Raw genomic sequence first — 12,898 nt, forward strand, 5'->3', positions numbered from 1 at the left:
ATTTCTGTCTTCACAGCTGTTGCCTGGCCTGCTGAATGTGACCAATAATTTATATTTTTTAATCAGATTTCCAGCATCTTGTGTTATTATTGTTTTACAGTCTAAAATGTTACACCTGGCATTCATGGTCTCAAATAGAATCAGAATCTATATCTCCACTTAACTTCAATGATGTGATTAACAACACTGGTGTTTCAAAGTGTTCACTTGTTTTAGGCATATAAACATATTTTAATATACAAACCATGTGGGGTGAGATTTAAGGTGAGAGCGGAAAGATTTAAAAAGGACCTGAGGAATAATATTTCCATTAAAAGGTTGCGTGTGTATTGAATGAATTGAGGTGGAGATGGATACAATTATAACATTTAAAATGTATCTGGATGGATAGATGAATGGAAAGGGGTTAGAGAGACTGGTCAGACTGGGATGTCTGGTTGGCACGGATGAGCTGGACAGAAGGGTCTATTTCCGTGCTGTATGATTATATGAGTCTATAACTCTATGACTCTGTGTGCACATGATGGGTGGTTGTAGGAACTGTATGTTGAAGCTACACTCCCTCAAACTATTTCCTTGGGCAATAAAATCAAACAGGCTCAATAAAGGTAACATTGAACATTCTTGTGAAAGCACCTACTCCTTCTGTGATCAAGACCACTCCCACCTGCAGAGTACTTTGCAGGCAGATCAAAATTAGCCACCTGTAATTTACCATCTGTTTAGTGCCCTGCAGTTTGGCTGCATGATCTAAATAAGGCCAGGAGGCTGAGGCCACAAGACCGCAGACACTTTTACTGCACCAAGACATGTTCTGCTTTCAATTCTTTCATGACAGCGGCAAAATAGATCTCTCCAGCCAGAGCTCAGCTGCTCCATCCATTTCCTCTTTTCTCTTTTTCTTTTGTGTCTTTTTTTCTCCCTTCTTTCTTCTCGATGATGTCTTGAACTCCCAGCCTCAGCACAGACTCAGATTCTTGGCCTCAGCACGGACCTGGCATGGCATCCTCTCAGCCCAGCATGGCAGTCTTCTGATGGACTGGCACGGCAGTCTCCCAGCCCAGTGTGGTGGTCCCTTGGCAGACCGGCGTGGCAGTCTCTTTGCTTGGTCCGGCGGTCTCCCAGCCCTGTGTGGCCACAGAGTGGACATTTGGTCTCAAGCTGCAGCGGTCTAGAGGTTAAGTATGATTGAGTTTGTTGGATTGTTATCCTGAACTTTTATTTCTTTGTTTTTGTAATTCATTCCTATTATTTGTAATGCTAGATATTTATTTCTTTATTTTTCAATTTTTTTTCCCCTATGAGTTTGTACTTAAGAATCTGTACCTGGGAACATTTGTACCTAAGACGGCGCCATAAGTGGTGACTTGTAAACTTTTTCCTGTACTCATTTGAGTACATGTGACATTAAAGCTAATTCTAATTCTAATTCTAATTCTACCCCAAAGCAAAATTGACCGAGCCTGATTAAACCATAGACGTGCACATATGTGAAATATTAGAGGAACCTGGGCAAGCAGTAGTTTCATTAATCAACTGCAGAAAACCACATTGATACTCTTAAAAATCACAGATCTCAAGATTCAGCTAGCAGTTGCTTAATCTTTTGTCAATACATGTTCTTCACAGTTCAGTTTGCATTTTATGTTTCTTTGCTTTGCTTCTTCATACCCCAGCTATTTTTATTCTTTTTCATCTATTTTGTCCTGAAATACTTTGTTAGAGCATTGACATCAATAATCCTTGACTTACCTTAAATGCCTTTTATGCACTGCTGCACAAAAATGATTTTCCTTGATAATTTCTTCTCAAAACTTTAATGAGCTTTAATTTGCTATGGAATAATGGCTGTCTGGAATGAATGACAGCTGTGTGTACAGTCCTAGTTGCTTTAAATGCTATTATGTATTGTTCATTCAAATAATAATCATAATTGTAACATGTACAAACCATACAAATATAATTTTAACATACTTTTGTAATATTTCCCATCACCTTTCATTATTCTGCATAAAATATATTTTACTTCATTGCTTACTCAATTTCTTTATAAAAATGGCTGATATCATTTTGGACAGCCTACTGCCTTCAATACATGGGCTCATTTGGTAAAATATGAGAAGGTAAGAAATGAACGATTAGAGGAGAATAATGAGGGTTAGAAAAAGTGATTTCTTTTTTCGAACCTCAGCTTGTGACAAGCCATGGAGTAATCTCCAGACATGCCATTAGGTTGATGGCTGTGATGAATCCGTGACTCAGAGCAGCAGACTCAGAGAAACAAGTACCTGTAAAGAGTTGAGTGATAACATAGGCAGTTAAGATATTTAGAGTGAAGGATAAAGATCTTAAACCAAATTTGCTTGCAGCCCTGCCCCTGATCTCCGGAGTTATGCTTATGTTTTAATTAGCAATATGACAAAGTTAAAATATATTGTATAACATAATAAGGAGAAGCATAATTCTTAAAATTCATTCAGGAGAGTGTTTCTAACCCTTGTAGTCTTACTACAAGAAAAAGGCTTCTTTCTTTTATTGCACAGAATGTCATACACTGTTCTCTTCAAACAAAAATTATAGACCCTTTGCATCTTGGACTTGCTACATTTTTGCTAACAAAATAAATTTATTTCAGCCTTGCACCTTTTTTGAATTATGCAGGATCTTGTGGAACCTACAATTCCCATTCCTTTCTTCATGACAAAGTCAACTTGCCAACCGCTTAGTACCCCAGTCTCCTGTAGTGTACATTGTTGTGGTAGTTTTGAAATTTACATTCTTGCATTTGCTCTGATGAATGCAAGATGAAATTTTCAGCAACATGTCTCTCTTTTCAGCAGTATTCAATTTCTTGACTACCCTAGCGACTTAGTGGATGATACAAAAACTGTATGGTTGATGGTGAGGAAGAAAACGATAAACTGCAGGAAATATGAGGCGGATAGAAAATATTCAATATGGAATAGTGTGATGTAATGTATTTGAAGAGGAGGAAATAAAGGCAAAAAATTACCCAATAACAGAGTTGTAGAGGTTCGGAGATATACAGCAGGGAAACAGGCCCTTTGGTCCATCTCATCAATGCCAACCAGGTATCATATAATCTAAGATAATGAAATGTGACGCTGGATGAACACAGCAGGCCCAGCAGCATCTCAGGAGCACAAAAGCTGACATTTCGGGCCTAGACCCTTCATCAGAGAGGGGGATGAGGTGAGGGTTCTGGAATAAATAGGGAGAGAGGGGGAGGCGGACCGAAGATGGAGAGAAAAGAAGATAGGTGGAGAGGAGAGTATAGGTGGGGAGGTAGGGAGGGGATAGGTCAGTCCAGGGAAGACGGACAGGTCAAGGAGGTGGGATGAGGTTAGTAGGTAGGAGATGGAGGTGCGGCTTGGGTTGAGAGGAAGGGATGGGTGGGAGGAAGAACAGGTTAGGGAGGCAGAGACAGGTTGGACTGGTTTTGGGATGCAGTGGGTGGAGGGGAAGAGCTGGGCTGGTTGTGTGGTGCAGTGTGAGGAGGGGACGAACTGGGCTGGTTTTGGGATGCGGTGGGGGAAGGGGAAATTTTGAAGCTGGTGAAGTCCACATTGATACCATCGGGCTGCAGGGTTCTCAAGCGGAATATGAGTTGCTGTTCCTGCAAAGTATTTTCCTTGGGTCAGGAGGAGTCCATCATTGTGGCACTGCAGGAGGCCCATGATAGACATGTCATCTAAAGAATGGGAGGGGGAGTGGAAATGGTTTGCGACTGGGAGTTGCAGTTGTTTATTGCGAGCCGAGTGGAGGTGTTCCGAAAAGCGGTCTCCAAGCCTTCGCTTGGTTTCCCCAATGTAGAGGAAGCCACACCGGGTACAGTGGATGCAGTATACGACATTGGCAGATGTGCAGGTGAACCTCTGCTTAATATGGAAAGTCATCTTGGGGCCTGGGATAGGGGTGAGGAAGGAGGTGTGGGGGCAAAAGTAGCATTTCCTGTGGTTGCAGGGGAAGGTGCCGGGTGTGGTGGGGTTGGAGGGCAGTGTGGAGTGAACAAGGGACTCACGGAGAGAGTGGTCTCTCCGGAAAGCAGACAGGGGTGGGGATGGAAAAATGTCTTGGGTGGTGGGGTTGGATTGTAGTTGGCGGAAGTGTTGGACGATGATGCGTTGTATCCAGAGGTTGGTGGGGTGGTATGTGAATGCATCCACTGTACCCGGTGTGGCTTCCTCTACATTGGGGAAACCAAGCGGAGGCTTGGGGACCGCTTTGCAGTACACCTCCGCTCAGTTCGCAATAAACAACTGCACCTCCCAGTCGCAAACCATTTCCACTCCCCCTCCCATTCTTTAGATGACATGTCCATCATGGGCCTCCTGCAGTGCCACAATGATGCCACCCGAAGGTTAAAGGAACAGCAACTCATATTCCGCTAGGGAACCCTGCAGCCCGATGGTATCAATGTGGACTTCACCAGCTTCAAAATCTCCCCTTCCCCCACCGCATCCCAAAACCAGCCCAGTTCGTCCCCTCCCCCCACTGCACCACACAACCAGCCCAGCTCTTCCCCTCCACCCACTGCATCCCAAAACCAGTCCAACCTGTCTCTGCCTCCCTAACTTGTTCTTCCTCCCACCCATCCCTTCCTCCCAACCCAAGCCGCACCTCCATCTCCTACCTACTAACCTCATCCCACCTCCTTGACCTGTCCGTCTTCCCTGGACTGACCTATCCCCTCCCTACCTCCCCACCTATACTCTCCTCTCCACCTATCTTCTTTTCTCTCCATCTTCGGTCCGCCTCCCCATCTCTCCCTATTTATTCCAGAACCCTTACCCCATCCCCCTCTCTGATGAAGGGTCTAGGCCCGAAATGTCAGCTTTTGTGCTCCTGAGATGCTGCTGGGCCTGCTGTGTTCATCCAGCCCCACATTTCATTATCCTGGATTCTCCAGCATCTGCAGTTCCCATTATCACTGATACAATCATATAAATCTAGGCGCATTTGCCAGCATTTGGCTCATATCCTTCTAAACCCTTCGTATTCACTTAGCCATCCGGATGCCGTTTAGACGTTGTAATTATACCAGCTTCCACCACTTCCTCTGGCAGCTCATTCCACATATGTGCCAATCACTGCATGAAAAAGTTGCCCCTTAGATCCCTTTTATATCTTTCCCCTCTCTCCTCAAATGTAAGCCCTCTAATTTTGCACTCCTCCTGACCCAAGGAAAATACTTTGCCTATTCATCCTACCCATGCCCCTTATGATTTTATAAGCCTCTATAAGGTTACCCCTGAGCCTCCGATGTTCCAAGGAAAATAGTCCCATCCTATAGCCACTCACTATAGCTCAACCCCTCCAACCCCGGCAACATCCTCACATCTTTTCTGAACCCTATCTAGTTTAGCAACATCCTTCCTATAGCAGGAAGATCAGAATTGCATGTAATACTCCAAAAGCGGCCGAACCAATGTCCTGTACAGCTGCAACATAACCTCCCAACTCGTATACTCAGTGCACTGACCAATATAGGCAGGCTTACCAAACACCTTCTTCACTTCCCTATCTACCCTGGGCTCCACTGTCAAAGATCTGTGAACCTGCATCACAAAGTCTCTTTGCTCAGCAACCCTCCTCAGGACCTTACCACTGAATGTATAGGTCCTGTCGTGATTTGCCTTTTCAAAATGCAGCACCTCACATTTACCTAAATTAAACTCCATCTGCTACTCCTTGGCCTATTGGCCCATCTGATCAAGATCTCTTTGTACTATGACATAACCTTCTTTGCTGTTCAATATACCTCCAGCTTAAGTGTCATGTGCAAACCTAAATAAAAGGGAATATAGTCTGGTACAGAGAATCAGAGGGATCTCGGAGAACAGGTCCTTGGATCCCTAAAATTAGAAGGGCAAATAAGAAATTTTATCGTCATTTGTTGAGGCAGGGGGGCTGTTTTACAACTGTCAGTGACATATTTGAAGGTGGTGGAAGCAAATAAAGTCGATGGCAAACCAGTCACCTCTCTACCCACCCCTGAGCTGTCCATCATATTATGGGGGGGGGGGAGGGGTGGCGCGTGGAGGCAGATAATTTGCCACGAATCCACCCACTCAGATTTACTAAGACCCATAAGAGCAAGCTAATGGTAACTTAAGGACTTAATTTCATCTTCGCCAACATAAAATGTTGGTGGAGAAGGCAGAGAGAACGTAATCATCCAGTCACTTACATTGGTAAATCGTGGAAAGAGAAGGGATTACCTCTCTCAGTAGGTACACTATGAGCATGAGGGTACATCCCCTTTCTGCCTCCTGCAAGGCCTCAAAAATCTTACCTCCCACCCCATCCTCTCCTATTGCTAGGGATTACATTCCTTTCCTGATCAAAATCCTCAGATTTACCTAAATGCCCAGCATTCAACTTCCTTCTTCTTGGGACTCTTTTTTAAAAAATTTCTAACAGTGGTCATTGCTATATTCTGGCAATACTAGGAATGCTCACCTCGGAGGGACAGGAGGGGTTAGTTAGACAAAGTATAACTCTACTTTAACAGCTGACCTCACAGTGCTCCAACCTCAAATTATCTATAAGAAACTATTTCAGACACGAAAAGCTATCATATTTCAAGATGCCACAGGAGTAAACTCCTGTCAACCATTCACAGCTGGAACAAATTTATTAACATGTTATTCATTTAGATATAGACAGGTAAGAGAAGATACAATCCCAGAACCACATGCCCATACAAAGTCAGCCAAGCATATTTTTTTCTCCTTGAGGTCTATCAATCATACCAGGAATTTCCGGGAACCAGGAACAGGGCACAATCTTATATGGATATGAGTGAGGTGGGCTATGACAGGATGTGTGCAAGAATTGGGCAAGAAATCTGAGCATTATGATCATCTTGCTCTATCTTTATGCTACTCCTAAGAGGCACAGCAAGATTCTCACATGGCAGGAGCGAGTTGCCAATTGACAGAGATTAGCATTTGTTATATGCCCTGGTAACTGCATAACTCCCCTCAGTAATCTTCAACCTCATATTTTGCCAAGATGTAGAAGCAAGTTAAATGCCAGGAGAACTGGACACGTAAACCAAAGCTAACACCTGGAAAATTCAGCTTGCGACATGCTCTGACTGACATCCAGGTTGGAAACTGCGCACCAAACTCTCATAGCATGGGCAACTTTCATTGTAATGCCAATGGTGTCAGAATGGATTCTTCTTAAGAATACTGTGCAATCAGGGACATGCACCGATCCTGTGTCTGGGACCAAGCAGCACCTCTAGGCTAATAAAATGTGAGGCTGGATGAACACAGCAGGCCCAGCAGCATCTCAGGAGCACAAAAGCTGTGTTCATCCAGACTCACATTTTGTTATCTTGGATTCTCCAGCATCTGCAGTTCCCATTATCACTAGCACCTCTAGGCTGTTCACTTGTTGTCATAGCACTCACACCCTTTGAGCTTACACGGATGTTCACAGCATTTCAGCTTTGCATTTCCTTGTCTTGCCTTTTTGGCTTTGTCTCCTCAGCCAGAGATATGAGGCTCATTTTATTTCAGTCTTGTGCCATTTAATGTAGGCACAAAGCCAGGAAGACAGTCTTGTTTGGTGACAGGCCTTACTGAAGTCAAGGGGAATAGTCTCATAGGATTCCAGCGCAGCAAGTCAAAAGCACCCTGTGGTACCAGTCTTGCTTGAGGTGATCAGAGTCAGGATTGTCTCCTCATAAGGTGTGAGGAGTTGAATGACAAAGCAGCACACCTTCCGCCTTTGCAATTTCTGCTCTACTGCAGGGTACTATCTTCATGGAATGAGAAGGAAGTCAGTATTACAGGGGATGAAATTGAGTGGCACAGCTATTACTACGGTTCAAGTGGGAAGGTGTCCAGAGGATATGAGCAGGCAGTGTAGAGGTAATACAGGGTTGGGAGTTGCAAGTAATAGTGAGACTGGCAGAGCACGAGCCTTGGTGTGAGATGAATACCGTAGCAGAGATACAGTGAGTGTGAGGCAAGACATTGACTCTCTTTCCACAGACAGCTGAGACTGCACCAACCCTACCAGGCAACCTTGCCGGTCCTGGGGAGAAAGAAGTCCCTGCTCTGCAATATCCTGCCCAGCAGGGCCTCTAGGCCCCTGCCACAAAACAGGGTGCCAAGTTCCCCTGGTTTGCCATATATGGGGCAAATGTCAGCAACTGTGCAGGACAGCTGCAGGCTAACAGTGCTTGCGATGCTGGTGAATTCTGGGATATCCATGAGAGACAAGTTGTTCCAGGTATAGTGCATGGCAAGGTGGGGTGGTAATTAAATTTGAGAGATGGGGTAGGGTGCATAATTATTGAGGCAAGTTTGGTAAAATAGGGAAAAATAACCTGCTACGACTCATGGCGACAAACCCTTCAAAAATGATGCAACTTGGATTTATGCAAAAAAGAGTAAGACACAGCCCACAGTCACTGTACAATCTGTAATAGAGGGATTGAGTTCAAGAGCTGTGAAGTTATGCTCCAGCTATACATAACTCTGGTTCGGTCACATCCGGAGTATTGTGTCCAGTTCTGGTCACCTCATTACAGGAAAGATGTGGAAGTGTTGGAAAAGATGCAGAGGAGATTTACCAGGATGTTGCCTGAAATGGAGCGAAGGTCTTATGATGAAAGGATGAGAGAGCTAAGGCTTTTCTCTTTAGAACGACGAACAATGAGAGGTGACTTGATAGAGGTGTACAAAATGATCAGAAGTATAGACAGAGTGGACAGCCGGAGACTTTTTCCTTGGGTGCAGGTAGCTATTACGAGGGGGCATAGTTTTAAAGTGAGTGGAGGTAGATATGGGGGAGACATCAGAGGTAGGTTCTTTACTCAGAGTGGTAGGGGTGTGGAATGCATTGTCGGAGAGGGTAGTGGAGTCGGCCTCATTACGGGCATTTAAGCAAGTATTAGACAGGCATATGGGTGATACTATAAGGTAGAGGTGGAGGTTAGATAGACCTTATGTTTAGGGTAAAAGTTCAGCGCAACATCGTGGGCCAAAGGGTCTGTACTGTTCTACGTTCAACATACAATCCATCACATTGCTGAACTTGTTTTCCTGTGATTTGTTATGAGTATTAGTTATGATTTTAGAGCCATAGATGCCTTTTCTCTCATCACCCCCTGCATTTCTTAATGATATTTAGAAAGAAAAATCACAGACTGATGTTCGAACAAGTATTGATGCAAACTGTGTTAATGTTAATAATGTCAGAGTAAAAAACACAACAACTTCCATTAATCTAGCCCTTTTAATACAGTAAAATATTGCAAAGCCTTGTCAGGAGCATTAACTGTAGTAAGCCACATGTTAATTCAGCAGAAGAAGATACTGGACAATGTCCATGACTAACTCCAGGCACTGACATTCAGCAGTCATTCATCTTGTTTATTCTTCCCATTCTGGAACCAATTAGAAGTTTCCCTAAAGTCAAGCATCAAAAAAAGCTCTGAAATTACAGAGGCAGATTATGATTATGGGGTTTATAGTATGTGGCACCATAGGTCTTGATGTATGGCCAGACCAATTTAAAGTGATGCTTTATTTTACACAAGTGGAGATGACTTGTGTTTTGGAGATAAAATGCACTTCATTCAAAGGTTTGTTGATTAGACCTTGCCTAATTAACTTGATTGATCGGGCTGTCTGTTGGTTGGCCAAGTCTTCTATCTTGTGGCATTACAGTGCCCTTATGAGAGCTAAATTGAATAGTTAAAAAACACGGGTTATAATTATCTTTGAGATGTTGCCTGGGCTATATTATCGAACTCTCTGGTCTCTCATTTGAATTACTGCATAAATATTTTAATGGATTCTAAGAGTGTGCCTGTTTCGGACCCTCATGGAAAAGTGTGCCAAATTGTACACCTCCTAAACCTCATGCATGGACTCAGCAGTAGTCCTATCAACCATGGCTGCACTGATAAATCCTGTGATTCCCCCAGCTACCCCCTTCCCCCACCACCACCACCTTCTGCTCCCGTACATTTCTTGCCCACACTTTTCCACCCAGCCAAATTTGGATATTTTGTGCTTCTTCAGTTAACACAGACAGCATTGAAAGCAGCAGTCATGAGAGTTATATGGATAGTCAACGTATATGTGTATAATTCTGTTCTCATGATCAAAGATCAGTTACACTTTTATGAGTAGTAGCTCCTTCTGTTCATGAATTGAGCAACTTTGGAGGGGGCAGGGCTATACAATCAATAATGTTCTGTACTCATGTTAGAAGTGATTTTTTTTCATGTTATTGGCTGTTTACAAATAAAAAATGATGAAAGCACAGGCTCCGATAAAGACAACACCATTGATCTGTATGATGCAATCACAGCTAAATGTGATAGAAATCACCTGCAATTGTTAAAATGACCAAAGTGAATAAAAGCTTAATGCAACTAAAAACTTCATAACCAAAGACTAAGCATCCCCAGCCCCAAAAAAGGTTTCTAATTCTAGCAGCCAGAGGATGCATTATTCTGCTTCAGTGTACTTTGGAAATCTAGGATTTTCAATGTTGTTGCCTTTAGGTATATCAACAAAAACCTAGCCCTGTAAACATTTGTGACTATAAATTGTGACTAATCCCATCATCAAGTCCCATCATCTCAAAACCTGAAGTACAAATTCACCTGTCTGGCATCTATTTGCTGTTTCTTTTCTTCCCAGTGTACAAAAAGGGATATCTCCACAAGATATGCATAGGTCCTTGTAATTCAGCATATTAATATCTTTTTGTCACTCAAACAACTCTATCACAAGCTTTCAGGTCTTTTCCAATGGTTGGGGCCTTCTGTTACACAGTATAAGTTGAGCAGTGTGTGTGGAAATAAGCTTCACTCCTGCTTGGGTGATGGTCAGCTTTTCTCAAATGCTTACGTGGTTCTCAACTCTTTACATTGGCATACATGAAGAACCTGACAAATTTTGTGATGGGCCAGTCGGAGTTCAATGTCCTTGCTGTTACTTTAGAGTCAAAGGTCTTGATAATATGGTTAAAGAGCACCCAGTCAGGCATTCAATGCCTACATGCTGAAAGCATTACTTGAGCACCAGAGAAGATGCCTGCACCTTGTTTTCCCAACAGTTCTGCTCAGTGAATCTTTCTTGCCAAGGCATACTTCCACCCATGGCCGGCCACCTTGATCTGTGCTCCTATATTTGACCCTCTGTTCGTCAGTCATCCCCAGTGCCTGTGCAACATAGAATGATGTTTAATAAGATAACTTACGTCAGTGTACTTAATAAGATAAAAACACATAGTGTTAGTATATTAGCATGGAGGCTAACAAATAGAAGACAGAGTTGGGATAAGAGGGTATTTTAAAGGTGGCAACCTGTAACTAGTGGAGTTTCACAGAGATGAGTGCTAAGGCCACAATTATTTACAATATATTCATGACTCGGATGAGAGAAATGAATGTACAGTTATCAGGTTTTCAGATGATACCAAGGTAGGTGAAAAGCCAAGTAGTGACAATGATACAAAATAGCCTACACAAGGATATAGATAGGTTCAGTAGACAAATACTTATTACATGGAATAAGATGCAAGAAAACATGAGGTTGTACATTTGGCAGGAAGAATAGAGAGCTGATTATTAAATGGGGAAATGCTGAAAGCTGCAGCATAGACATATTTGGAGGTCCCTGTGTGTGAATCTCAAAAAGCTAACATACACATTTGGCCAGAAATAAAAAAGGCAACTGGACCTTTATGCTTTATTTCAAGGGGAATGAAATATAAACATTGTGAGGTCTTGCTAAAACTATGCAACTATAGAGTAAATAGTGGAAGCTAGCAGTCTTTCCCATATCCCATAGGAGAAAATCAAAATAGAATATTTCTTCATTTTAAAGAATTTTAATGATTTTTAAATGCATGAATTTTTTTTAGCATAGCTAGAGACAATTTTAAACCATTTATAAGTTTTTAAACTTCACTTATCAGAAATTAAAAAAACTTCTGAAATGAAAGTTAATAGCAAAGTTCATTTCAAACTTCATTAAAAGAACTAAGTTTCTTAACGATAAAGCTTTATGAGCAATTCACTTTCATTATTCAGTAAGTCAGACCACACCTGGAATGCTGTGAACAGTTTTGGTTCCCTTATGTAAGGTCAGATATACAAGCATTCAAAGCACTTTAAAAGTATGTTCACTGAGTTAATTCCAGTTATGAAGAGATTTTCTATTGAGGAAAGTTTGAGCAGGTTGGGCTTATACTCACTGAAGGTTAGAAGAATGAAAGGAGATTTCACAGGTTGCCATCCTGAAATGGTATCTGTTGTCCCAAATCTCTATTCTATTATTTAGCAAATCCTTTGTCACTGCTAATATACTATCCCCAACACCATGGGATTTTATCTTATTAAATAGCCTTATCCCTCATACCTAATTCAAAACAAGTATTGGTACCACTGTCCCATGAACTAAAGCCCATTTCTACCACACAGGACACTAATAACTTTCTTGTTATCTCCGCCTGCTGAGTGGAGCTCATCTTGTGATGTTGGTTAACACTTTGATTTACATTATACAGTGTACATTAGGTGAGGTAGTGTAATTACTGGATTCGGTATAAGCAGATCCTCTTAATAGCAAACATACAAGATTCTTAGGGACAACACAGTTTGGAGCTGGAGGAACACAGCATGCCAAGCAGCATCAGAATAACAGGAAAGCTGACGTTTCGGCTCTGGACAGTGTAGTTCAGTTTGTGATTAATTGTCTCCCACAGGATGGTAATTCAGTGATATTTATGCTATTGAATGTCTAGAGGTATGACAATGCTGTCACTTTAAAAAGATTATTTTGACCTGGCTTTTTTGGAAGAGAGGTTTGTAGAGGCAGAGGTACCAGAGCCGGCC

The sequence above is a fragment of the Stegostoma tigrinum genome, chromosome 2, assembly GCF_030684315.1.
Source record: "Stegostoma tigrinum isolate sSteTig4 chromosome 2, sSteTig4.hap1, whole genome shotgun sequence".
NCBI lineage: Eukaryota > Metazoa > Chordata > Chondrichthyes > Orectolobiformes > Stegostomatidae > Stegostoma > Stegostoma tigrinum.